Consider the following 25,068-nt stretch of genomic DNA (forward strand, 5'->3'; position numbering starts at 1 on the left):
GACTTCAGTAACTCAGCCAGAGGTTAGAGGTCTATTACAAGAGTGGGTGGGTGAGGTTCTGGGGCCTGGAACATGCAGGAGGTCAGACTAGATGTTCATGATGGTTCCTTCTGACCTGAAAGTCTGAGTGTAAAACTGCTAAACCAAAACCGCTCCTTAGCTGAGTCGGGACACTTGAAATCTGGACTGGTTCACAGTGCCCCAGGCACCCACAGAAATTTACCTCTGTATTGTTACTTCATCAGCAAGTAACGCACGTAGGCCCCAGTCCTGGTAACACCGAGACAAATGGGAACTTGGTCTTTGATCTCAGTGGGGTTGGGGCCCATTGTTTGGGATTACATCTATCTAGGTAGCTAAATCCTTCCCAGCATGGTAGAGTCTGGGCACACCACAACCAACGATAAATGTAACCTCCCATCATTCATGTGAAGCAGGGAGAGGGGATTATCCCCATGTTAAATTAAGGGAAACTGAGGCACAGAAAGGTGGATTTGCAGCATCTGAGGATCCAGCCTTCTATATTTTCTAGTATTTACATAGGCCTCATCCATGTAGTGTCTGAGCATCTCACAGTCATGAACAGACTTTAATGTCATAACACCTTGTGAGGGTGAGAAGTGCAATTATCTCTATTTTACAGATAGGGAAACCAAGGCATGGAGACTATTAAGTGATTTACGACAATTAAGTGATTCACACAAGGAGCTATGGCCCATTGAAACCAGCTGGGGTCTGGCCCCAGTGAATCAAATGGAGCTATGGCCAGTTTCTACCAGATGAAGGTCTGGTCCACAGGGTTTAAGGTTAAGATTTTTTTTCTAGCCTGCTTGTGGGATTTGGAGACACAATTCCCATTCATTTTGGTTTGTAAACTTCACCCTCAGTCACCATCTCAGTACCCCATGCAGGACCAGTGGTAAAGCCAGAAACTGAGCTGAGAGTTCTGAGAGCTGGTCGAGTGCCTTAAACTGATGATCAGAACTTCATCTTCGTGCAGGAATCACTGGGTGAGCCCTGCTGGTGGTAAACAGCCCTGTTCTGTGGGTGTGTACCTGTGTGTTCCTGCTGCATGAAATGAGCATTTCAGTGTTCACTTGCACCTGTCTGTCATTGCCATGTTGAGGGATATAGGCTCTGTGCCCCCCGGTGGAAAAATGAATCCTGTTCAGTATGTGTGTATTTGTGTTTGTGTATGCATGTGTGTCTTGTTACCCCCTTCTGGAGGCAATAAGGCTTGTGGGGTGTGTGTGTACTTACTGCCCCTGTTTGATGGGCTGCAATCTGGTGTGTGTGTGGACTGCCCTGTTGGATGGACTGAGGTCGTGTGTGTGTGTGTGCGTGTGTGTGCGCACTCGCACATCCAAAATGAATATCAAAGTTTTGTGCAATGTGGAGTATTTTGGCAGGGGCGTGGGTTGTCGATTGACATAGGTTTGTTGTTCCATGCACATGGGTAAGGGGCTGTCACAGGTAAAGCCCAATGTACTCTGGAGGGTGTGGCCCTGGAGGAGCATAGCAGCGGAGGGGGTGTGTGTGTGCGTAAATAGGGGAAGGAAAGCACAAGCTGCTTTTCCATGCATTGAGACAGCTCAGCTCTGTCCCAGGCCTGGCCCGGCAGGGGGTGCTCTGGGGCAGAACTCAGGAGAAATACCAGAGCTCTGAGGGTGGCAGGCCTGGGTTAGCCAGGGCATTGTCAGGATTGGAGCGTTCAAAGAGGAGTGGGTGTGAACTGGACTGGCAGTGGGTCAGGACAGAGGAGCATTGTCAGTGTTGTGTGTTCGGGGTAAGACAGCAATGATAGGGGGGTTGTAGCTCGCTATTGTGATGCATTGGCTTAGCCGGGGAGTGGTTTGGGGGCAGGAATACAAGGGGTGATGTAAGTCAGGACTGAGGCATGTCACCAAAGCAGCAAAGAGAGCCAACCCTGGGAGAGCAGAGGGATTGTGGGTCAGGACTAATAGACTTCAGCAGAGAACAGAGGGCTGCAGATCAGGACTGAGGGGCAATGACAGAACTGTGCATGGGTGGGGGGAGTCTAGGGGGCTGCAGATCAGGATTGAACCCCATCAGCAGAGTATGGGGTTGTGGGGCAGCCCGGGGCTGGGATAACAGGGGCTGCAGGCTGGGAATGGGGTGCAGGATCAGCGCTGTGTGTGTGTGTGTGTGTGTGTGTGTGTGTGTGTGTGTGTGTGTGTGTGTGTGTGTGAACCTAGAGATGGAACAGTGGAGGGGGCTGTGGGTTCTGACTGAGGGGGAGAAGCAGAGCTGGGGTTCGTGGGCAGGACAGCAAAGCCTGTCACAACCCACGTACGTTGACTGAGCTCCTTCCCTGAGGCCTAGAAACCTGGAATTGCCTGGGCTGTGCTGTCTTGGCTAACCTAGCGAGAATCTGAGGAGTGTTTACATGGCAGTTTCCTTGCAGCCATCCATCTCCCTTGCATTCCCTTATTCCCTGGGGTCTGATGGAATTTATGAATGAAGGGGTCGCCGTTCACAGGGGCTGGGAATGATTGGCTTGACCATTTCGCTGTAACCAGCGGGGGCTACCTGACACAGAAACAGACCTGTCCCTGCCTTTGTCTAACTTTAATCAGTGCCTCTGACTTTCTCTGCTAATCAGCCCCAATGGGACTACCTCTGGGACCTGCATTTCCCGATAGCGTTTCTATTCTAATGGCCCTCGATGGGACCCATTAAAACAAGGAGTAACTTTGTTTCTGCCATTGGCCCGTAACTCCTTGAGAGATTTGTTAAATCTCCATGCAGTACCCAGCTCTCGGCTGGATTTAATATTCCTCATAGTGCTGATTAAGACATGTGAAGTTTTAATGATCTGTGTGTCCTCCTTTAAATCTCTCTAGAGTCACAGGTGCTTTAGAGCTAATTGGAGAGATTTCTTTTTAGTAAGTATGTTGCTAGCTGAGATGGTTTTAACAAGCACATAAGGAAGCAGTTTTTTTAAAAAATATATTTTTATCTAAGCAAAGCATTAGTGAAATTAACATGTTCCAAATGAAACTGATCTGGGTTCCTTCACACTGGGGATCTGTCACAGCAGATCTGTCATCAGATCTATAGAAACAGCTGCATCCTTAAGGTCAAGCACCTTACGCACCCATGGACAGATCATTCATTGCCACTTCTCTAATCAGCCACCAGGGAACAAGATAGCACTTGTTACAGTCTATCCCCTTGCCACTGCTGTCCTTAGCAGAGTGTTACAGTCACACTGCCAGCCTCTTGTCAGCTCCAATTCCCACCTGCTTTGCCTGTGAAATTAGCAGCACACAGAGTGAGAAGGAATATTTCATAGTTACCAAATATCAGGTTAAATCTTTAAATTGAATTTAGTGACTGTGACATGTCCCCACTCAGCAGCCCCTGCCCACTGAAGTCCACTTCCACAGGGAAGGATCCATTAGCGATAGACAAAGAGAGTGTAAACACATTTAGCCAGATGGACTGAGAGATGATTAGACAGATGAACAGCTTGGAAGGCAGATTCACAAAAGTGTAGACAGACAATGAGCCAGACCAAGGGGTAGATACTTGAATGGACAAATAGCAGAAGGAGGAGAAAATGGACAGACATCTTGATGGACAGACAAGAAAGACAATTAGGTGGACGGACAGATGATTATACAGATGGACAGTTGGATGGATGGATGGATAAAGAGATGACTAGGTAGATGAGTAGGGCTACATGTGCGTGCTCTCTCCCTGCCCCCCATCAGGCAGTGAGCTCCGTAAGTGCCCCAAGGTGCTCATTTCTATGGGTCAGAACCCAGAATTTCGTTCACACTCCATGTCTATTGTCCCTTCATGTGTCTCTGAGCTTGCCAGTAAGGAGACCAATTGGTGCGATCCACAGGATGGTGGTTCTCATGTGGTTGCTTGTCCAATTAAGAACTCACGAATGACCAGGGCTGTGAAATTCAGTTCTGGATTCTGAGACTCCCCACGTTTATTGTGGGTGTTTGGATCTGAGCTTCATTCAGGCCCGTTGCTGCTATGGATTAGACGGAGACCACCAAGCAATTCATAGAGAGGCCTGGACAGAGCTGTAAGACTATGGCAATACGCAGTTGGTGCCAGCGATGCCGATGGCCCCATACCATCTCAGGCAGTGGTGCATTTAGCATCAGCCAATTGCAGGGGCAGCTATGTGGAGCACAATTGTGCCTGGACATCACTGATAGGGGAGAGAAATCACGGAGATATTGGAACATCAGGCTAGATCCTCACACTCATTTTCATCAGCTAGCTGGGTTATCCTCAGTGGTGCTACATTCACTTACGTTAGCTGAGGTTCTGCCTTCAGCTGTGTGTTACACAGCAAATCACAATTCTCACACACACAAATGGTAACCATGCATTCGTTTCCCAACATGTGCTCACTGATACACATGCAGGCATAGGGAGACATGCACAGATACACACACATATACAGGAATTACCCATAAGCATGTGGACACGCATATTCTACGAAAGGAGGTTCAAACAAAGACACACAATATGCATGCGCATACAGTAGCACTCTAACACATACCAATTTTTATTGAAAATTTCCCCAGATTTTCCCAAAAGCATTTTTTTAAACCAATTTGAACCTGAATTTTGGAGCTCTCAAGTCCATAAAAATACTGATTGTGTTAGAAACTCTGCTACATTACTTTAGGTAGATGTGTTTATGGAAATAATAAATTAGCTTCACATTTACACTTACACTGTTAAAGTAAGGCAATGCAGTGGAAGACATACACACAAAAAACAAACATGTATGTGCATATGTGTAAGTACTGTTCAAGTACAGTTCATGAAATAAACCACAGCATTAAACTGTTTTTACTTTCACATACTCTTACTTCACTATTTGTTGTTGTTTTTTCTGTCCTCCTGTTCCCCAATATTAACCTCAATATTTAACAGAAATGGAATTTTTTTGCATTGATGTTAACCCTTTTTTCAGTTTGTAATAAACACTGATAAATTCTCAGGAAATTTTTAACAAAATAAAAAAATTGCACACAAAGGGCCTTGCACATACACCACCACATAAAACAATAATTCCCCAGCTTTCAAACTTCACTTCACCTGTCCTTCCACTGAAACTGGGGAGGTCATGCATTTCCCCACCCACAAATTCACATGAATTTACATATGTAATCTTGTGATTTAATTTCCCATTCAAATTAATTTACAAGGCTCTAAAGCAGGGACGGGCAAACTTTTTGGTCTGAGGGCCACATCGGGTTTCCGAAATTGTATGAAGGGCTGGTTAGGGGAGGCTGGGCCTCCCAAAGAGTGAGACGTGGCCCGGCCCCCGCCCCCTATCCGCCCCCTCCTGTTTCTCGCCCTCTGACAGCCCCCTGTCCCATCCAACCCCCCACATACCCTGTCCCTTGACAGCCCCCAGAACCTCCACCCCTGACTGCTCCCTGCCACCCCATCCATCCCCTCCTCTCATTCCTGACTGCCCCGCTGGGACCCCTGCCCCATCCAACCACCCCTTCTCCCTGTCCCCTGACTGCCCCCGGAACCCCCGCCCCTGACTGCCCCCTGCCGCCCCATCCAACCCCCCCTCTCCTTCCTGACTGCCCCCTGGAGGCTCCTGCCCCCATTTAACCCCACTGTTCCCCACCCTTTGACCGCCCTGACTCCTATCCACATCCACGCCCCCTGACCACCACCCCAAACTCCCCTGCCCTCTATCCAACTCCCCCGCTCCCTCCCCCCTCACCGTGCTGCCTGGAGCACCAGTGGCTGGCGGCGTTACAGCCGCGCCGCCCAGAGCAGCAGGACAGGCAGCCGCGCCGCCCGGCTGGAGCCAGCCACGCCACCGTGCAGCACAGAGCACTGGGTCAGGCCGCGGCTCTGCAGCTGCGCTGCCTGGCAAGAGCTCGCAGCCCTGCCACCCAGAGCATTGTGCCGGCGGCGGGGCGAGCTGAGGCTGTGGTGGAGGGGGAACAGTGGGGGAGGGGCTGGGGGCGAGCCTCCCAGGGCATGAGCTCAGGGGCCGGGCAGGAGGGTCCCGCAGGCCAGATGTGGCCCGCGGGCCATAGTTTTCCCACCTCTGCTCTAAAGTGTAAATGTATGTGTGGGGTTAATGGAATTCCTTCTGATTTATGTCAAGCAGGCCCAATTCACATATTTTCAACGTAGAGCACCAGAACTTGAGCAGGTGGAAACCAGAATAAATTATTCACTTCCCCATCCCTCAGCCTCTGCTGTCCCTAGTGCCCATTATAAAGTATAATGGGCCCCTTCACCACCCCCACCCTCTGCTGCCCCTAGTGCCCATTATACAGTATAGCCGCTCCTTCCCTGCCCCACCCTCTGCTGCCCCTAGTGCCCATTATAGAGTATAGCTGCCCCTTCCCTGCCCCCACCCTCTGCTGCCCCTAGTGCTCATTATCCAGTATAGCCTCCCCTTCCCCACACTTACCCTCTGCTGCCCCAGTATAGCCGCCCCTTCCCCACCCTCTGATGCCTCCAGTACCCATTTACAGTGTAGCTGCCCTTTTCTCATCCACCAGGACTCTCTGCCCTCTTTAGAATGCTGAGGAGGCACCTTTCCGTGACTGCACCACACACGGTTCAAGTATCACATGTTACACAGCTGTTATCAAGGTTCAGGGTCCTCAGAACTGTAAGTGATACTTTCTCTTGGCCAAAGCAGGTCCACTTTCTTTCATCCCTTATTGCACAGCCATAGGGGCAGAGCATGTTTTCTTCTGCTAGGCAAGGCCTTGGTGTGGGCTCCAGTCTGGATTTGTTTATAAAGCCATTGATGTGTGTGTTTAGCAGAACATCAAACACATAGCAATGGCTTGAGGTCAGTGTGACGGGTTCGGTCACAGAGACCCCCTTGGGACTGTCACCTGATATGCTGAGACTACCTCTGAGCCCATTTTCTCTGCCAGTTTGGGCCTCCAGAACCCTTTCTTGTTGAGCCAGGTACACTAATTTGCTGCAACACAGACCCAGGGTCTGAACCACGTGCCCCAAAGCTGCAGACTTAACTGAAAACAGCTTAAGAAGTGCTCCTGTCTCCAGCACCCAGACACCCAGCTCCCAATGGGATCCAAACCCCCAGTAAATCCATTTTACTCTTCTTTCACAGACTGGACACCCTCCTAGTCTGGGTCCAGCAATTACTCACATCCCCGTAGTTACTGTCTTTTGTTCCAGTTTCTTTCAGGCATCTCTTTGGGGTGGAGAGGCCATCTCTTCTTGAGCCAGCTGAAGACAAAATGGAGAGGCTTCTAGGGCCTTTTATATTCTCTCTCTTGCGGGTGGAAACCCCTTTGTTCTTCTGTGCAAAGTCACAGCAACAAGATGGAGTTTGTAGCCAACTGGGCAGGTCACATGTCCATGAATGATTCAGCTTTTTGCAGGCCGATGCCATTGTTTACATGTTAGTTTGAACGTTCCCAGGAAAGCTCAGATGTGGATTGGCATCTCCCAAAGTCCGTTGTTAGTTAAGTGTTTCTTGATTGGGAACTTACTGAAAATAGTCCTTTTTCAAGAAGCTGGCCAAATGCTTCACTGAGGCTACTTAGAATCAAACACATTGAGATACAAGTACAGAGCGCCGGGAGGAGGGCAGAGAGCCCAGCCGGGGCTCCGCTCTCCCCGGCGGCCAGAGTGCCGGGAGGAGGGCGGAGAGCCCGGCCGGGGCTCCGCTCTCCCCGGCGGCCAGAGCACCGCGGGGAGGGCGATGAGCCCAGTTGCGGCCCCGCTCTCTGGCCGGAGCGCCGCGCTGCGCTGCCCCCCTCCAGGTGCCACCCCAAGCACATGCTTGGTGGGCTGGTGCCTAGAGCCGGCCCTGTATGTAAGAGAAGAACCCAACCCACTATCAATACAATGCAAATTAATTTTTATATTTCTTGACATTGGGACTTTAAACCAGTCTAAGGGAGATCAGTTCCTATTGGCCAAGTCCCCTTTGCAACTGCCAGCCCCAGCACTGAAATCACTATACTAGATGGGATTCCTAGAACAGCCACCCAAATGCTAAGTCAGGTGTATAGATTGATTTATTAGGCAGGTAATAGGATTCCTCTGTACTGATAATGATGTAAATCATAGCACAGTCTAGCTTAGTCAGAAAAATACTCCTTCAACTGGAGGTTCAAACGTCTAAAATAGAGTCCTCAACTGGTTTAAACATCATATCCCCATTGGGAATGCTGGGTCTATTTCTCTTTAGGTACAAATTGGCACAGGTCCATGGAAGTCAATGGGGCGCTCTATCTATTTAGCCAAGCCCATCATGCTAGAATCCATTAAAATAACAATAACTATTTTGTTTACTTACACATTCAAGGTCCAAATCTGGAGGATCCTTTATTTACCAAAGATGTCTCTTTCCAAAGACCCAAGCACGAGGAAGTACCCATCAATGTAGACGGGATAGTATTCAAATTGCTGCTCCGCTCCTTTCTCTGCCAAGGAGAATCACAAGCCAGAGGGCTGAATAGTGTTTCACAAGGAATTGTATCATCAGCCACAGGTCTGGCTCCTTCAGTGATTCTGGCTGGGAGACCTAACTATATCCATGAAAATAAAGAAACCCCCAGGGATCAAACCTTCAGCCTCCCTGAACATTCTCCCAGGTGTGATTTGCTAAACAGCTTATTTGCTCATGAACCTCTCTGCTTGTTCGCTGTAGCTGTACAAGCAGGTGGTAAATGATCGAATGCCCAGATATAATAGGCTAGGCACTGAGAATAGTATCTGTGAACATCATGTTCCAGAGTGACCCATTTGTAACGCTTTCAATGACAGGCCTTGTGGTGTCTCTCTCTGGGGATCAGAGGAACTTGTGGTGATTTCTGTGGGGGCAGATTGAGATGAGGGTAGCTGGATTTTCTGTAAAACATGACCACATTTCTAAAGGTAGTCTGCAAAGGAATGTTGTTTGAATGTCCCACTCATATTTTCTACTCAAAAGTATATTCTATTTATTAAAGGTATTGCTTGCTTGATCTCTCTCTCTCTCTCTCTGTCTCACACACAGTATCTCTCTTTCCTCTCTCTTTCCTCTCTCATCTCAGAGACGGGGAGGGGGAGGTATTATCTTTTATTGAACGAACTTCTGGTGGTGAGAAAGAACAATTTTTGAGCTTACACAGAACTGTTCTTCAGGTCTGAAGAAGAGCTCTCTGTAATCTCAAAAGCTTTTGTCTCTCCCCAACTGAAGTTGGTCCACTAAACAATATTACCTCACCCACCTTCCCTCTCTCATATCCTGGGACCAACACGGCTACAACAGCTCTGCATATCTATCATAGTTATTTTCAAAAGAGTCTAATGGAATTGGGCACTGAACTCCCATTGAATATAAATATGATTTGGGCACCCAACTTCTTTAGGCTTCTGTGAAAATGTTAGCTTGTGGATCATGCTGCAAGCTGTCAGTTTTGGTAACCGGATGTTTATTTGTCTAACCTAACCTATGCATCTGGAGATTTACTAACCACGCTAGGGGATTCAATTAGAAATCATTTTAAATACCCCATATTTACTACTTAAAATAATGTAATGAACCAGCTGGTGTGTCTGTGCACCATGGACCCCTATTGGATGGGATCAGAGCTGGTCAGCTATTGTTCATAGGCCCTACTTCAGGATCATGTAATGGCTCCTTTAGCCCAAGTGGTTGGAGCTTGTGTTTCTGGTATCCTGAGAATGAGAGTTCTAACCTCACTGTTCGTGGGAGCTCCTGTGTTGAGATGCAGAAGAGCAACGAACTTCCTAGGTGGGCACAGTGTCTTCTGCAAGTCTAATTTCCTGGAGACAGTCCCAACCATCATGGGCCAAACCCTAATGTCCAAACAAAGCCCTCACTGAAACAAGTGAATCAAATTCCCAGCTGGTGCAAATTGATGCAGTGTCACTGCTGTCCATGACGCCACATCCTCAACTAGTGTAAATAGGTGTAGCCCAGTTGAATTCAGAGGATCAGATTCCCAACTGAGGTAAATCGGCATAACTGCATTGACGTCAATGAGGCAACATCTTGAACTAGTATAAATAGGGGTAGCACCACTGGAGTCAGGGGTCATGGTGGATTCTCCTTCACTGACCATTTTAAAATCAATATTGGATGCCTTTCTAAAAGATCTGCACTAGACATTATTTTGAGGAAGTTCTCTGGCCAGTGCTCTACAGGAGGTCAGACTAGATGATCATAATATCCTTAGGTGGTGTGAATCAGCCTAAATCCATTAAAGTCAAGGGTCAAATCCTCCATGGAATTATGCTGATTCACACCATAGAATCATAGAATATCAGGGTTGGAAGGGACTTCAGGAGGTCATCTAGACCAACCCCCTGCTCAAAGCAGGACCAATCCCCAACTAAATCATCCCAGCAAGGGCTTTGTCAGGCCTGACCTTAAAAACCTCTAAGGAAGGAGATTCCACCACCTCCCTAGGTAACCCATTCCAGGGCTTCACCACCCTCCTAGTGAAAAAGTTTTTTCTAATATCCAACCTAAACCTCCTCCACTCCTACTTGTGACCATTACTCCTCGTTCTGTCATCTGGTACCACTGAGAACAGTCTAGATCCATCCTCTTTGCAACCCCCTTTCAGGTAGTTGAAAGCAGCTATCAAATCCCCCCTCATTCTTCTCTTCTGCAGACTAAAAAATCCCAGTTCCCTCAGCCTGTCCTCATAAGTCATGTGCTCCAGCCCCCTAATCATTTCTGTTGCCCTTCGCTGGACTCTTTCCAATTTTTCCACATCCTTCTTGTAGTGTGGGGCCCAAAACTGGACACAGTACTCCAGATGAGGCCTCATCAATGCTGAATATAGGGGAATGATCACGTCCCTCAATCTGCTGGCAATGCTTCTACTTATACAGCCCAAAATGCCGTTAGCCTTTTTGGCAACAAGGGCATACTATTGACTCTTGTCCACTGTAACTCCTAGGTCCTTTTCTGCAGAACTGCTGCCTAGCCATTCGGTCCCTAGTCTGTAGCAGTGCACGGGATTTTTCCGTCCTAAGTGCAGGACTCTGCACTTCTCCTTGTTGAACCTCATCAGATTTCTTTTGGCTCAATCCTCTAATTTGTCTAGATCCCTCTGTATCCTATCCCTACCCTCTAGCGTATCTACTGCTCCTCCCAGTTTAGTGTCATCTGCAAACTTGCTGAGGGTGCAGTCCACGCCATTCTCCAGATCGTTAATGAAGATATTGAACAAAACTGGCCCCAGGACCGACCCTTAGGGCACACCAGCTAAGGCCTGGGCATATAAAGAGCTGTGACTGAGTCAAAACCAAGGAGTCACAGAATGTCTCCACTTACATCTTTTGGCTGTTGAAAACTTAGGGAACAAAAAGGAGCCACCAAAAGGCTGGAGAAAATTCCTTACAGTGATAGACTTAATGTGTCAGTCCCACAAATGTACTTAGGTGACTATGCCCCAGACGTAGGTGCCTACACCCCGGGTTCCATTTAATACTAATATAATATACTAAATTAATTAAATACTCTTGCTGAAAGGTATCAGCATAACACCACTTTATTTCTTAGAATCCAGAACCTTGATACACAAGAACCAAAAACTAAAAACACAAGGCAAAACTCAGCCCACCTTACTGTAAGCTGGGTATCTCAGGCTGACTGCTGCTAGGCCCAGATCACATGCTTCTTTACAGAGCCCCATAGCCTGCCAGGAGGACCAGGAAAAAACCCTGAAATTTGAAGTGACAGCATATAATTTTAACACAGTTTTCAATACACCACCATGACTCCATTGAAGTCATTGGGCCTGATACTCCTCTCACTCACTAGGTGTAAGTGAGGAGGTGAAGGGTAATGGTGCCCACCTGACTCCTCACAAAATGGCCAGGAGGGGAGGCTTAGGTGCCTAAATTCATCAGAGTGTTCAGGGCTGAGAATCGCGAGTGAAGGGATCACACCCTCACCTCATCATTTCCTGCTGGCTAAATAACTGGCTACTCACTCAACGTGCTGGCTTTTGTGAATACCATTCTTGGGTGACTAAGAGCTGGTCTATGCTGAGAATGAATGAGATCTAAGGGGGGGTGATTTCTAAAGCGCGCTAACGGGTTCTGCATTAATTGGACCGAGAGCTAGATTCACAGAGGGACTTAGGTGTTGCAATGCTCAGTGTTGGCATTCCTAATGCTTAGATGCCAGGAGAATCACTGGGATTTGCAACACCTGAGTTTGCAATGAAAGGGGAGTGTTGGGTGCCTAAGGAGAAAGAGGCGGCTGCTCGCCTAAGCTAGCCAGTGGGAGATGCTGAGGTGAGGGGTGTGTCATAAGCCATGCCCCTCGCTGGGAGTTTGGTGCCTAAATCCATGCTTGGGAGTCACAGCTGTGAACTCTCTCTTGGCATTAGGTGCCTACTCCATTTTTGTAAGGGGACCCTGGGATGGAGGAGAATAAGAATAGCCCTTCAAAGCTTTAGCCCAGTGGTCTGAGTTCAACTCTTCCCCCCCACCCAAGGGGAGAAGGGGCATGAGCAGGGCTCTGCCACCTCTCCGGTGAGTGGCCAACCCACCAGGTTACGGGACAATCAGATGTGGGGTGCTCACAGTCTCTCCTATTGAAGCTGTTCCACTTTGGATTAAATAATTCAAGAGTCACTGGGCTAGAGAAAGCACAAGCATGTGGGAGACCCAGGATACAGTTGCTCTGCTCTGATGACTCACATTGTATATCCCAAGCGAAACAGCTTCGACGGGAGAGATTGAGGGCACACCCCTCTCCCCACCCAATCAGAACATCCCAGTGGCTGGTAGGTGGGACTTGAACCAGGGGTCTCTCCCATCCCAGGTGAGGACCCTAACCACTAAGCTAAAAGTTACGAGTCTTTTTCCCACCCCCATTTTGCCTGAGCTCCTGTGAGGGGCCCAATTGGATAAGCAGCCTCTGAGCACGCCTACTGGATTGGGCCCCACAGATGAGCTGGGTGGAGGAATGCCCATCTTCTCCCAATTCCTGAATCGCATGGGGCTATAGGAGCCTGAACGCCTAGAGGGAAGTAGGTGTCCACATGCCGAGACAGAAACAAAAGTGTCTAGGGACCTTTTACTGCAAAAACGTAATTGCCAAGTGAGTTTAGGCACATACAGAGTTTGGTGGCAGCCAAGCGGGGGTTTTGTGAATCCCAGTGTGAATACCACCTCCCTAGATAACCCATTCCAGTGCATTGAGTTCAATGGGCTTTGAATCAGGCCCTGTGTGGATATCACTAATTCACATGGAGGCTCCAAGCCTGAAAACACTATTTATGTACTAAATTTTACTATTGTGTGCAGAACAATTGACTTAAATCGGACTAGTCACCAGGACCGGCTCTGGCTTTTTGGCCGCCCCAAGCAAAAAAAAAAAAACGGGGAGGCCAGAATGCCAAAGCAAAAAAAACAAAAAACCTGTGGTGCGGCTGGAGCCAGGGTGCAGGGGGACTCCCTGCGCTGCAGATGTGCCCCGGCTAGCGGGGGGAGGGGGAGGAAGCAGGGGGGAGAGAGGGAGAAGGGGGGTGGCCACGCGGCCCAGCCGCCTGCCGGGAGGGCTCTGCGCTGCTCCAGTCAGCTGGGAGGGAAGGACACGGGCTGCCCTGCCGGGCTTGCTGCAGGGCGCTCCCAACCTCCTACAACTAGCCCATGGAATTCTTTTAATGATGCTGCCAATTGTAAGCATGGCTGAGGAGGTCTTTGGAGAGCGAATCCCAAGGTAGCTTGTGAAGAGATGAAATAACCGTATCTCCTTTGAACACTTGTATTTTGTATGATGTAGTTTTGAGGGATGTTCTTTTCACTTGGGTAAAAGGGAATGACACTAGATGTCAATCGCCATGGAATATATATAGTCCTAGATAGATCATTTTTACTATACTGTACAAGAAAAGAGAGACTTTTTACAGACAATGATATTAAGGATTACAGACACAAGGATATTGCCTGGCTAACTCTATCACTATTCAAGATGGCAGATTAGCTCCATAGATGTTTAATGCCAAATCAAATGACTTTCCAGTTCAATATGTCACCACTGCTCAGCAAACCCGCCTACATCTGAGTATGTTTTCTAAGAGATCCGGCTGTCTTCCCAGGTTTTCTGTGCTCACTTTGGATTTAGATTCAGAATGTGACCATGTGGTTTTAACAAACAAAGAATGATTCAATAAATGTCCTTGCTTGTTTCACTAATAATAATTGAGATGTTCAGTGTAAGATTACAGCTGTTTTTGAAACATATTATTTCTGATCATTGGACATGTGGGGTCTAGTTCAAAAAATGAGGACGCAAAATCATCCCTTCCTCAATTGTTAGATCTGCCTCCCATATCTATTCAGAGACATAACATAAGACTTTTTTGGGGAAAAGGTTATTTTTCCCACTTGTTCTTTTTAGCCCTGGAATGTCAGCCCAACAACTAGAGAGTGGCTGGATTCCGTTCTATGTTCCATTCAGTTACAGGTGTGAAATCTCACCTGGAGAATGGGTTTACATTGATGTAATGAGAGCATAAGTGGAAGGCAGTGGAGCTGCACATGTATGCCGGGATCTGAAATTACAAATGTTTAAGGACCATAACACTCCCCTCCTGGGCATATGTGGGCTGTGGACTGTGTTTCCTGCCATTAAGCTGCAGAAGTGACTGAGCAGGAGCTGCATTGTAGACCTGTGTCTGAACGACTGAATGGGCTGAAAGATTTGGCCAGGGTTCTCATCACAAGCTTCATTAACACAAAGCAGGGTTAATCTTCATTGCTGTAGAACAAAACACAGGTTGTTGTCTTCTGAACGGAAAACACACTTTTAGCCCCAGACAAAAAGGCAGCTTAAACCTATTTCATCTTCTCCTCCTCCTTCTCGTCTACTTCAGGCTCTAGTGTTCCAAGTAGGGCAATGAGAGTTGGGGCTTATGGTTCCCATTCTCAGTCCTGGAAGGGGACTTCAAACAGATCGTTAAAGTAAATAACTTGAAACGAGGGCTAGGGTTTTCAAAAGAGTTTAAGGAAGTTAGTTGTCCATGTCCCACCAAAAACCAATGGGAAGTGGGCAATACATTCTATCAGGCTCCTTTAAACATCCGAGTCAAGGACTTCTGGGTTCCATTCCTAGCTCTGAGAAGGGAGTGTGGTCTAGTGTCTTGATCAAGAAATTGGACGTGAGGATTCCTGGGGTCTAGGATCAGCTTTGCTGCCGTTGACTCACTGTCCAACCTCAGCCAAGACCAATGCATGTCAATTGGTGCATTCACTGAAAGGCAGTTATTACTTTAGATCAATAGCTGGCTAAGTCCCCTGTGTATTTCACTGTCCTTGTTTCATTAGTTTCAGCAGGTAAAACAGACTGAATGGAGAAACGCAATCAATCTGCTGTGATGGGATTCATCCTCCTGGGATTCCCAGGGAGCCAGTATTTGCAGATCTCCCTCTTTGTACTCTTCCTCTTTATGTACATCCTGACAGTCCTGGGAAATGTGGCCATCATAACCCTAGTGGTGACCCACCGCCACCTCCACACACCAATGTACTGCTTCCTCTGCAATCTCTCCTTTCTGGAGATCTGGTACACCACAGCCTGTGCTCCTAAAGCCCTTGCAATCTTCCTGGGGAAAAGCAAAACCATCTCTTTCACTGGCTGCCTCCTACAGATGTACTTCATGTTCTCCTTGGGTTGCACAAAATATTTCCTTCTGTCCATCATGGCCTATGATAGCTATCTGGCCATATGCTACCCATTGCATTATAGTACCATTATGAACAGCACCTTGTCAGCTCAGCTGGCTCTTGGCTCTTGGGTGTGTGGTTTCCTGATTATCTCTGTGCTGGCATCTCTAATATCCAGGTTGTCTTTCTGTGGCCCTAATGTCATCAATAATTTCTTTTGTGAGATAGATTAATGGATTGTCCTCTCTTGCACGGACACATCCATCATTGAGATATCAGCTTTCATCGTCTCAGTTGTTGTAATCCTGGGCTCGTGTGTGATAACCCTCCTTTCATACATCTATATCATCTCCACTATACTGAGAATCCACTTGCTCGTCCCATCTTGCCATCGTGCTTCTATGGTACGGATCCACCATTTTTCTCTTTGTCAAGCCATCTGCACGGAATTAATTGGAACTGACCAAGATATTCAACATCCTGAACACTGTGGTCATGCCACTGCTAAACCCTTTCATCTATGCTCTGAGAAACAGAGAGGTGAAGGAAGCCATGCAAAATATACTCTTTGGGACATGAGATTATTTCTAAAAGGTCAACACTGTAAAATCAACAGGGCTGCATTAAGGGATCAAGCCTTGGTTACCTCAAAGTGTGTATCTCCATCTATAAATCACCAAGACAGCTGTGTTCCTCTGGGACAATGCAGATCACTAAGCCCAGGACAAATCACCTGAGATCTGGGGAGAAAGCACTCTCTGTTGAGGGGATCTGGCTATGGATCAATTTTCTGTAGACCGTACAGGGTGAGGGGACTCTATCTTGGAAAGTGGTGATTCTGAAATCACCACTTATGGGTCATTGTGGATAACTAACTGGGGACTGTGATGCTAGGGCAAAGAAAGGTTTATATGATACTTGTAGGTAGATAGGGGAATTCCAATAAGGTGACAGGAGGAGATATTACCTCTGTATACGGCACTGGTGGCCACTACTGGAGTACTAATTGGGATTTTCAAATGAGCTGAAAGTAGTTAGGAGAATGACTTCCAATGAATTTCAATTAAAGTTGGCTGACTAGCTTCCTTAGAATATTTAGAAAACCCTAGGAAAATGTATATAATACACATTGGTGAATGAGATGGCAAACAAATCTGGGTTAGATTTATGGTTATTTTGAGAAATCATATCAACATATAGACAGTGTGAAAATGGAGGCCTCCTGCCCTTGAACTAAAGATGCAACATAGCACAGGACTGGACTATAATTTCCACTTTAAGTGATGTCCCAGGCTCACCTGGTGAGTGGACTGAAATACATGGAATCTCCAGTCCATGTGTTTCATCTTACTGTGAAATGAATATTTAGGAAGATTCTGTAAAGCACACATATAAGAAAAACATCTCCTTATGATTTCAAATATGGAAATGAATGCCCTTCATTTTTCAATGTAATTGTAATAAGAAATGTCCTCCGTATGTGAATAATTGATGTCCGTTGTATATTTGCTTACAGCCCATTCATAACATCAGAATGTAAATGAAGTTTGTATTGTACATTTTTATCCCCCAATCCTTTGGAAAGTAAAATACTTATTTAAGATGGGATTTTTCAAAAGAGTGCAAGAAAATGAAGCATTCAAGTGCCTTTGCAGCGTCCTAGCAGTGGGGGTAATAAAACATTGTAACAGTTTGCCAGGGAAGTTGTGGACTCACCATAACTTGGAGTCTTTAAGGCAAAATTAGATCTCTTTGTAAAAGACATGCTTTAATCCAGCATCTGGGAGAAATTCTGAGGCCTGGATGTATTCGCGTGTGTGTGTCTGGGGAGTCAGCCTGGATGGTGGTGGTGATTCCTACCTGCCTTGCAGCCTGTGAAAATGTGAGTCTATGAATCCACCTGTTCATCCCCTTTCTTCATGGCCTTGTGGACTCAGTGTTCCCAAGGTCATGCTTGAGCATCCACCTGGGTTTACAATTGCTAGACCCAGGTCTCACAGCCATGCTAACATGTCCATACTGTACTATGCAGAACTTCTGACTCAGATTTGAGGATTGAGCTGTGTGCATACAGCAAAATGATAGCACTTGGAGCCAAGTCACAGCAGGATTTGGGCTCTGACCCATGCCCCTTGTACAGTCCTAGGACCCGGGTCCTGAGTGCTTGCTGACTTAAGTCAGACTGATTTGTGTGCGGACAGAAGGGGGTCTTAATCTCAAACCTGAGTCAGAGCCCAGGCTTACTGTGCTGTGTAGATGTACCAAGAGAGAACACATTTGCCTGCATTGCCATCAATGTTCTAATAAAACTTGCATTCAGACAATGACTATAATCAAATGTCATGCTTCAGCTGGTCACATGCAAGGGTCAGGAAGAAGGTGGGCTTTTGTTCCCCTGCTGCTCTGTATTCTCTTGGTTGCAGTGGTCTTGGTTTTGTTTGTTTAAACCTTTCTCTGAAACATCAGAGATTGGAAACAGCGGGAGACAGGACACCGGACAGGGTGGGTCGGTGTTCTGAAGTGGTACAGAAACTTCTTTCTCAAGAGCTTGGTTGGTATGTCTTCCTCACATAATCAGGTCAAAATGATCCTCAGAGTTACGGTCAGGAAGGAATTTCCCCCCAGGTCGATTGGCACGGACCATGGGGTTTTTTCACTCTCCTCAGCATGGGACATATATTGCTTGGTACAATCATTTAGACAGATCTCAGCTACCAGTTCCCTGTCCTTGCAGGAGTCTTGGGCATTAGTGTCAATGTGCCATCTCAGTCTCTCCTGGTCTCTGTGGCTCACAACAGCTTAGTCTCCTAAGGACTGAAAATTTAACCCAAGTAATTGATCTCAATATACGTGTAACTGGATGAAATTCAATGGCCTGTGATATACAGAAGGTCAGACTAGGTAGTCTAATGGTCCCATCTGGCCTTACACTATGACTTTCGATTTGAGGAGATTGCTTAACCCTCTTAGGCCTGGTCTACACTAGGAGTTTATATCGAATTTAGCGCCGTTACATCGAATTAACCCCGCACCCGTCCACACCACGAAGCTATTTAATTCGACATAGAGCTGTCTTAAATTCGACTTCTGTACTCCTCGAAAACGAGAGGAGTAGCGCTAAATTCGAAATGGCAATATCGAATTAGGCTAGGTGTGGATGGAAATCGACGGTAATAGCTCCGGGAGCTATCCCACAGTGCACCACTCTGTTGACGCTCTGGACAGCACTTCGAGCTCGGATGCTCTGACCAGCCACACAGGAAAAGCCCCGGGAAAATTTGAATTCCTTTTCCTGTCTGGGCAGTTTGAATCTCATTTTCTGTTTGGACAGCGTGGAGAGCTCAGCAGCACTGGCAACGATGCAGAGCTCTCCAGCAGAGATGGCCGTGCAATCTAATAGAAAGAGGGCCCCAGCATGGACTGATCGGGAAGTCTTGGATCTCATCGCTGTGTGGGGCGATGAGTCCGTGCTTTCAGAGCTGCGCTCCAAAAGAAGGAATGCAAAGATCTACGAGAAGATCTCTAAAGCCATGGCAGAGAGAGGATACAGCCGGGATGCAACGCAGTGCCGCGTGAAAATCAAGGAGCTGAGACAAGGCTACCAAAAAACCAAAGAGGCAAACCGACGCTCCGGATCCCAGCCCCACACATCACGTTTCTACGAGGCACTGCATTCCATCCTAGGTGCGGCCGCCACCACTACCCCACCAGTGACCGTGGACTCAGAGGATGGGATACTGTCCACGGCCGGTTCCTCGTCGGAAATGTTAGCGGACGGGGAAGATGAGGAAGGAGATGAGGAGGACGAGGCAGTCGACAGCGCTTGCACCACTGATTTCCCCGACAGCCAGGAGCTCTTCATCACCCTTACCGAGATCCCCTACCAACCATCCACAGCCGTTACCCCGGACACCGAATCAGGGGAAGGATCAAGCAGTGAGTGCTTTAAACATCTAAACATGTAATTTTAACATAACTGGTCCACCGTGGTAACACACGTTCCCACGCCATGAGTCCAGTAAGTAGTCTGGGATCATGGCACGGCACAGCATGGCGGCATACGGCCCTGGCCTCTGCATGGTCTCCCGAAGCATTCTTCCCCTCTCGCTCTCCGAGATCCTCATTAGAGTTATATCGCACATGACGCCCTGCTTTAAATTAGGGAGGGGAATGTTAGTATTGGGACTGCTTTACAGCCACGCGGTGGAGGCGGCAGAGGGGCAGCATACAGTGATCTTTCCCGGGGACAGCCGCGAGGTGGTGGGACAGGGGCAGAGCTCATGCTTCCCTGATTGCTGCCAGCAGAGAGTGGCCTTGCATTCAGTGCGAAAGGAGCCCAGTGCTACTATTACATTTTTAAGCTGCCACAAGTCTACGGCTTACCATGTTTTCCTGCAACAAAAGTAGAGGTGTCCTGCCACGCTTCTCTGATCGCAACTGCAAGACCCCAGGCACTGAAGGCGAGGGCCGAAAATTCGACCTTGTCCTGTGTGCGCATGTGAAAGGTCCAGTGCATGGTGTTGTTCACAGAGAAAGACTATGTTCTTTGTTAGCAACTTCATTTATCTGTCTCAGGAATTTACTCCCTTTTTCCCATTCCCACAGACACATCTGCGACTGTCTCCCAACCCAGCCTGGCATCACACTCCCAGAGGCTAGCGCAGATTAGGAGAAGGAAGAGAAAGACGCGTGAAGACATGTTTTATGAACTTATGGAGTGCTCACGAGAGCAGGCAGCCCAGACGACACAGTGGAGGGAGAACTTGTCACAAATGCACAGAGCAGTCATGGAACGGGAGGAGAGGTGGCGCCAGGAGGACCAGCAGGCTACTCGAACCCTGCTTGGACTAATGAGGGAGCAAACGGAGACGCTCCGGCGCCTAGTGGATGTTCTGCAAGACCGGAGGCAGGAGGACAGAGCCCTGCTGCTGTCTATCTCTAACCGCCCTCCCCCGCCACCAAGTCCCACACCCCCCTCACCAAAAGTCCAAAGAAGGAGGGGCGGCAAGGGCCGTTAAAACTTTCAGTCGGCCCCTGCACACTGCTGCAGCAATGGAAGGCTCTCGTTCCAAAGTTTGAAAAGCCCTTTCCTACCCATCTCACAATAGCCCACGTCCAAGTTTCCTCCCCCCCTTTTCATGTGCGGTTCATAATAAAACATCTGTTTCTGTTAAGTACTGTTTCCGAGAGTGTCTTTTAGAGGGGATTCTGTCTGAAGGGGGGGAAGGGGTTTGTTACTTGGACAGGACAGTCACCTGTAGCAGGCTACAGAGGCGGGGGCAGGTCCAGCATCAGGACACATACACAGTACAGTCACCAGTTACCCTGGTCAGTCTGGGAGGCGGTTTTCATGTTCTGGGGTGCGAGGGGGTTGATCTGTGACTTTGTGGCGGGGGAGGGCAGTTACAGATCTTCTGCCGCGGTCCTTATCCTGGATCACAGAGCCACGCAGCAGGGGATCTGTTACCCTCCGCCCCCTGCCAGAAAGTCACTTGGCCGACACATACATGCAGTCCCGCCCAGGACTGCTGGCAGGCTGCGTTGAAACAACCAATCCAGCACTGCGGAGCCTGTCATTCCCGGAGTTTAGAAGCATCATTTGCATCAAAACAATAAACCAGCCCCCCGCCACAGTCTGCGTCCCCGGTTTAAAACATTCCCGCGAAAACAGTAAGAAAGAGAACCTTGTTCAGTAACAAAACGGAACAGATTTTATTTGTTGGGAAGGTGGGGAAGGGGGTATGTAACTTGGAAGGATAGTCAACAGTAACTGGGTAAAGAAACGGGGGCAGGTTCAGTATCTGTGTCCACAAAGTGAACAGTCACTGGAGACCCTGCTCAGTCAGGAACCTGGCTTTCAAAGCCTCCCTGATGCACAGCGCGTCCCGCTGGGATCTTCTAATCGCCCGGCTGTCTGGCTGGACGTAATCAGAAGCCAGGCTATTTGCCTCAAGCTCCCACCCCGCCATAAAGGTCTCCCCCTTGCTCTCACACAAATTGTGGAGCACACAGCAAGCAGCTATCACAATGGGGATATTGGTCTCGCTGAGATCACAGCGAGTGAGTAGGCTTCTCCATCTCCCCTTGAGACGGCCAAAAGCACACTCCACCACCATTCTGCACTTGCTGAGCCGGTAGTTGAATAGTTCTTTCCCTGAGTCCAGTGCGCCAGTGTAGGGCTTCATGAGCCAGGGCATTAGCGGGTATGCAGGGTCCCCGAGGATGACTGTAGGCATCTCCACATCCCCAACAGTTACTTTGTGGTCCGGGAAGTAAAGACCTTCCTGCAGCCGTCTATACAGACCAGAGTTCCTGAACACCCTAGCGTCATGAACCTTGCCAGGCCATCCAACGTAGATATTGGTAAAACGTCCCCGATGGTCCACCAGTGCTTGCAGCACCATGGAAAAGTACCCCTTTCTGTTGATGTACTGGCTGGCCTGTTGGTCCGGTGCCAGGATAGGGATGTGAGTCCCATCTATAGCCCCACCGCAGTTTGGGAATCCCATCTCGGCAAAGCCATCTCTGATGAGCTCCACGTTTCCCAGGGTCACTACCTTAGATAGCAGTAGCTTGACGATTGCCCTGGCTACTTGCATAACAGCAACCCCCACGGTAGACTTGCCCACACCAAAGTGGTTAGCGACGGACCGGTAGCTGTCTGGCGTTGCGAGCTTCCAGAGGGCTATGGCCACTCGCTTCTGGACAGTCAGGGCTGCCCGCATCCGGGTGTCCTTTCGCTTCAGGGCAGGGGACAGCAACTCACACAGTTCGAGGAAAGTCCCCTTCCGCATGCGAAAGTTGCGCAGCCACTGGGATTCATCCCAGACCTGCAGCACTATGTGGTCCCACCATTCTGTGCTTGTTTCACGGGCCCAGAATCGCCGTTCAACAGTATCAACAAGACCCAGTGACAGCGAGATGTCCTGGGCGCTGGGTCTCATGTTCTCAGAGAGGTCGGAGCTAGTGTCCGACTTCATGCCGTCACGGTGGTGCCGTAGCCTCCTCTCATGATTGATCTGCAGCTGCCTCTGGTACAGGTGGAGGAGAAGCTGCGAGGCGTTGAGAACTGCCACAACTGCAGCGATGGTCGCAGCGGGATCCATGCTCGCACTGCTGTGGCGTCCGCGCTGTCAGTAATCAGAAAAGCGCGCGAACTGATTTCCCACCGGCGCTTTCAGGGAGGGAGGGAGGGAGGGCGTGAGTGACGGACGGATGACGACAGGCGCCCAAAAGCACCCTCGACACATTTTTTTACCCAGAAGGCATTTGGGGCTCGACCCAGAATTCCAATGGGCAGCGGGGACTGCGGGAACTGTGGGATAGCTGCCCACAGTGCACCGCTTCCAATGTCGACGCTTGCCCCGTTAGTGTGGACTCACAAAGTCTCACAAAGTCGAATTACTGTCCTTAGTGTGGACACACACGTTCGACTTAGTAATATCGATTCCACATAGTCGAATTAACTAAAATCGAAGTACTCTCGTAGTGTAGACAAGGCCTCAGACCCCATTGGTAAAACCCATTTCTCAGTCACCAGAACTGGCCAAATGTTTTCAATGTTTCACTTGACATTTCATCAAAATCAAAATGTTTCATGAAAACAATGTGATTTCAAATAATTTAGCATATTTTTACAGAAATAATTTGAAAGTAAATTTAATAAAATGTTAGTTTTTTTCTTTTCAAACTAAATATTTTGTTACAGAATAATAAAAAACTTCCCCAAAATCATGCCAACTTTTTTGGAGACATACATTTTTATTTTTCAATCAGATCTGTTAAATCACACACATTTGGGATTTGGGCCTGTGCATACAGGGGAACAAATCTGATCCTTAGTTAAGTCCTTACAGCATCATAGACAATGTAGTTGGGGTTTTCAAAAGGCACGTGAGCGAGATTCAATAGAATTTTTGCACTAACTCCGTTTGGTGTCTTTGAAAATCCCATCCATAATTAGAGCTTCCTGGAAAATGGAATATCCATCACATAGGAAATTCCAATAGCTTGACATTTATTTTCATGCTGAATCAGGATGAAAAGATGAACTACCAAACATTTTTGTGGAATAAAATGTTCAAAAAATGTTAGTCTCACACGTGTCAAAACATTTCATGTTGATCAGAACTAGAGCAGGTCAGAAACCAGAATTTCTGTTTCATTAGAATTTCCAAAATGTCATTTTTAATTTTATTCTGAATGAGAATGAAAATAAACATTTCAGAATTCCCTACAGACCAAAATTCTGATAGATTTTGTGTGTGTAAAAAATCAAAATAACAGTTGGACAGCCCAGTTCTCCAGTTGTCCTAGGAAGACAGATGATCCTTGTTGTAGATTCAATACTCAGAAGAATTGAAAGAATGTTCTGCAAGAGACTGGTGGACAACAGCATGGTGTGCTGCCTTCCCAGAGCTAAGGGCTAGACTACACTAATGCTTAAGTTGATCTAAGATACGCTAGTTCAGTTATGCAAGTTACATAACTGAAGTTGACGTAACTTAGGTCGGCTTACTGCAGTGTCTACACCACACTATGTCGACGGGAGAAGCTCTCCCATCAGCATAGCTTCCGCCCTTCGGGGAGGTGGAGTACAGATGTTGACAGGAGAGCACTCTCCCATCGACTTAGCATGCCTTCACCAGACCCGCTAAATTGACATCACTGCATCGATCGCAGCAGTGCCAGTTTAGCTGGTAGTGTAGACACAGCCTAAGACTAGGTGGCTTGGTGGTCTGAAGTGGTACAGAAAATTCTTTCTCAAGAGCTTGGTTGGTACATCTTCTTCACATGAAATAAAATAAGGCTTCTGAAGTCATCAGGCAAGGATCTATTGGTGTGGTTCATAATACACTAATGACATTGTGCCGTGGGCTATCTCACAGTAGATGACTTCTGGGAACTTGGAAGCATGCTGAAGAAGAGGAATGCAATCTTGTCTGAGACCTTTCCTGTCCCATGAATGAAAGAAGACTGAATGAAGAAGAGTGTTGAGGTGAATGGCTGGCTAGGTAAGTGGTGTAGGGTACAGGATCTTGGTTTTGTGGAACATCACTGCACCTTCTATGGCGAGGGGGATATATAGTTTGGATGGAGTCCACCTCAGTAGAAGTGGGAGCAGTCTTCTTGGGGACAGGCTGGCTAGAGTAATCAGGTGGGGATTAAACTAATAGCAAAAGGGGAGGTTAAAAGAAGGGAAGATATGAGCACTCAGAACAAAATGGAAATATTGAGAACAAAATTAATCAAGGAACCAAAGGATATGAAGAGAAGAAATTATTGAACTGCCTATACACGAATGCTAGGAGCCTGGGTAACAAACAAGAGGATTTGGAATTGTTCATTTATTGGAATAAATTTGATCTGTTTGGTATTACTGAAACTTGGAGGGATGATTAA

General features: G+C 47.7%; 1 protein-coding gene and 1 pseudogene across 1 annotated transcript in view; one reads left to right on the forward strand and one right to left on the reverse strand.

The window, feature by feature from the left end:
- Positions 1-25,068, reverse strand: part of LOC135886051 (cytosolic phospholipase A2 gamma-like) — a 979,292-nt gene that overhangs the window by 551,666 nt on the left and 402,558 nt on the right.
- On the forward strand, positions 15,351-16,245 carry LOC135886876 (olfactory receptor 6F1-like; annotated as a pseudogene).

The sequence above is a fragment of the Emys orbicularis genome, chromosome 12 (genome assembly GCF_028017835.1).
Source record: "Emys orbicularis isolate rEmyOrb1 chromosome 12, rEmyOrb1.hap1, whole genome shotgun sequence".
NCBI lineage: Eukaryota > Metazoa > Chordata > Testudines > Emydidae > Emys > Emys orbicularis.